The sequence below is a fragment of the Pinus tabuliformis genome, chromosome 4_1 (assembly GCF_031772625.1).
Source record: "Pinus tabuliformis cultivar Carrire ecotype Pingquan chromosome 4_1, CPIR1, whole genome shotgun sequence".
Classification (NCBI taxonomy): domain Eukaryota; kingdom Viridiplantae; phylum Streptophyta; class Pinopsida; order Pinales; family Pinaceae; genus Pinus; species Pinus tabuliformis.
This window is the reverse complement of record NC_142303.1, coordinates 600,915,705-600,919,550: the sequence shown is the minus strand read 5'-3', so window position 1 is coordinate 600,919,550 and position 3,846 is coordinate 600,915,705. Positions and strand designations below refer to the sequence as shown.

The 3,846-nt window shown below is 31.7% G+C and overlaps 1 non-coding gene across 1 annotated transcript; it reads left to right on the top strand.

The window, feature by feature from the left end:
• The first annotated feature begins 2,471 nt into the window (after nucleotides 1–2,471).
• Nucleotides 2,472–2,553, top strand: TRNAS-UGA (transfer RNA serine (anticodon UGA)). Its single transcript has one exon. It is a non-coding gene; the product is annotated as a tRNA-Ser (tRNA).
• The last annotated feature ends 1,293 nt before the right edge of the window (nucleotides 2,554–3,846 follow it).

The window sequence follows — 3,846 nt, the reverse complement described above, 5'->3', positions numbered from 1 at the left end:
AGTTCTCTATTTCAACGATTCTCACTTCTTTTATTGATGTCTAGATTGGGTTTGGGTACAAATACTTTTGCAGAACTATTCAGTCTCAAGTTACTCCTATTTGCTTTAGAAAAAGATTGCCGACAACTACAAGTGTTTGGTGATTCCAAGGTGGTTATTGATTGGTTCAACCAAATCTCTATTTGTCACACTCACACACTCATAAATTTATTGGATGAAATATTGATGTTAAAGGCAGAATTTGAAAAAAAAAATTGTCAACACATTGATAGTGAAATGAACTCACTTTACAATTAACTTTATGAAGAAGGCACGCAACAAGATCGTGGGGCTTGGAAGATAACTGAACACAATGGAGTGAAGCATTATTAGTATTAAACATCATCCTTTTGATGACCATATACAGGTGGCAACAAATGTGGAGTGACATTTTGGATTATGTTTATGGGATATATCATACTTTTTATAGTTATGGATTCTTGTTAGTAGACTTTTTGGCTGGACTCTTATTTTGAATATTTTTATTATATATGTTTAGATATAGATGGACTGATACATTATGTGATTATGGATAACGACTATATATACACTTACCTTTTAGATGATTGTTGAGTGAACAACAATCAACTTTTTGGAAATGCTTTACAATATCTACAACATGTAATTTTCACTATTCATTAAAAGAAATTACGATTTTTCCTTGGGAAAAAAATAATTATAATTAATAATAAAACCACCCTAGATCCACTTTAGCTTTGGATCTACCAAGCGTTGAGAGGAATCGAACCTCTTTTCACTCTAAAAGTGGTTTGCTTCTCGAAGATTTTGATCCCACTTAATCATTGATAAATCTAAAATTAAAATAAAAATAAATTTAAATTAGTATATAATTTTATATTTAAAATAACAAATGAAATTTTTTTGTCTTTATCAATATCTTTAACCATAAATCATGTTAAATATAAATAATATCAAAATCCAAACATTTGAATTAACTCTAAATATACATCATAAACCATAAACCATAGATTACCCTAAATTTCATTAAAAACCTCCTAACTAATTTCTTTGAAATCTCATTGTATAAATAATTATCATTATTAATGCATTACCATTGTTATTATTAACATTAACTTAATCCATCTTATCGGTGCTGAACTTCGAATCAACTTATGACTCGAACGAATGGAATCCACAAATTTGATAATTACGAATCAACTTATGACTCGAACGAATGGAATCCCCGAATTTTCAAAACTCTTTTTACGAATAGTACCGAACATAAAGAAAATAATAATAAAATAAATTGTAGTAGTTAGATATTATTTTTTGGGATTTGATTGCGATATAAGTTATTCATTTATGACCATTTACACGAGAGGTAGTTATAATTGACTAATTTTTCTTAAAAATCCATTTAGCATTCATTACATTGTGTGATGTTCACAGGGTATGACATGTAAATTAGGCACTAGTTTAACTAGATTATTTTTCCTCTGAAAATCATGGAAATTCGGGGAATATTTTGATAAAATATGGCAGAGATTTTTGTAAATCCAAGTTACAGCAGTCAAACTTCAAAATTTTGAGTGCTGTAGAGGTTTTTAATGGAGCTGAATCCATTTCCACCATCAAAAACATTATTCAAACACTGGGATGCAAGATTTTTTGAATTTTTTTGTCCAGGCCACTTTTGACCTTTCTCAGTCGCAAATTAGTTGATAGTAGAGGACCAATGCAATTTAGTTTTCATCAGATTTAAACTTCACATAGTTTTTAAGTATAGCATTTCACCATCGAGTTGTCTTTAGTGTGACTTTTTGGAATCTTTTTCGGTCTAATTTCTCTAAAATCCGGCAGGAATTTATTGAAATCACAAGTTTGATGGGTAACTCTGCACAATCAAACTCTGAGTTTTTGGAATCTTTTTCGGTGGGTTTTCCGGTCTAATTTCTCTAAAATCCGGTAGGAATTTACTGAAATCACAAGTTTGATGGGTAACCCTGCACAATCAAAGTCTCCTGGGGTTTTTGAGGGTGCTAAATCCATATATACAATCAATAAAACCAGTTTAAATAACCCAAATCAAAATTTCACCTCAATTTTTTCCACCAAAATTTAAAAATCACACTAAAAACAACCTTTCATTATTGTTAAATAAATAATTCTTCTATTCCATAACGCAATAAAATAAAAACCTATCTGTAGTAAATTGCATTTCCATCAAAAATAAATTGCATTTCCATCCAACATTGAAATTAGCTTCGTCTTATGTTCAGTCTAATAAAAATTAAACCAATAAGAAATTTAGATTAGATTCCAACCACACCGGGTATTTAACGTAAACAATTAATTCTGTATTTGGCAAAAGCAAATATTTGTAGAACTTCCAGTAGTCGATTTTGTGACGGGCTTGTAGAGCTTCAGAGTGATTGGTTTAATTAAGAGATTATGAAAGGGTAGGGCAAGCTGTCGATATGTCCGAGTGGTTAAGGAGACAGACTTGAAATCTGTTGGGCTACGCCCGCGCAGGTTCGATCCCTGCTGTCGACGTTTAATTTTCCTGCTCTTAATCTTAAAAGGCGAAGCTATTCTATTCTTGGTTGCAGGTTCGATCCCTGCTGTCGACGTTTAATTTTCGTGCTCTTAATCTTAAAAGGCGAAGGTATTCCTTCCTTTCTTGGCCGCGAGAATTCCGAGTTCACGGAGTATCACTAGAGGAACTTTCTTCGCTGCGAGAATTCTTGGTTGCGAGAATTCCTAGTTCATGGAGTATCACCAGAGGAACTTCCTTTCTTGGCTGCGAGAATTCTTTGTTTTCAACCAAGGATCTATTTTTCTTGTGAGGATTTTCAATTTGTGTTTGTGTGTGTTTGGAATAGATTTTAGGTGGGTACATTGGAGTTAGTATTTCATGGAGAGCAAAGATATTTATTGTTCAATTAAGAATTAATTTGCATCAACTATGGTGTGAAATAGGTTGATGGAAAAGAGTTAAAGAAGTTTGGGAAGAATGGGCGTGTATTTCTTGCATCTCAGGGGCTGTGGAATCGGAAAACCATTCAGTATGTTAAAATCGATTCCTTGGCATTGTCTTTTCAGTGAGGAGACTGTTAAAAAATTGGGTCAGCTCATAGTTAATTTGAATAATAAGAAGATTGAATTGCAAAAGCAAACAACAAGAAAATTAATGATCCTATAGACTATGTTTAGTCTCTAAACATTAAAATTTCATTCCGTATAATCTTCTGACTTATAAAAACTAAATTTTCACATGTCACTAACTCACTGCATGTGCTATTTTTAGTTATTTTTGTGTTTAAAATAGTTTTCCAATATATATAATCTTGCTCAAAATTGGAACTCTGAACTGTGAACTTCACAGGTAATTGTTGTACACAGCTTCATGTGACTTACTGTATTTGCTATTTTTACCTTCACATGTCATTGTTGTACCCCAACCTCATGATTCACTGTATGTGCTATTTTTAGTTTTATAAGAATATATGGATGATCCACTGCCTCATTTTACAAAGGTATAGAGCAACTTGATAAACACTGAAAGAAGTTTTAAGCTGTATTGGATGTGATGATGATCTTTGATGTCTTTTGTTTTAGGTACTGGATATCTATTAATACGATAATCTGCATTTTTTTTTGGGACAAAAAAGCCTCCCTCACTCCCATGTTCCTTACCCAAATCCAAAGCTTAAGATTCTTAAGGATTAGAGATTAAGTCTTTGGTCATAAGGTTTATAGGAAAATGTTAAGAATTAAATGTTGTTGGAAGTTAGTTGTTTTTTTTTTTCAAAAATTATTAAATTTAAATAAAAAAATTTAGGTTTT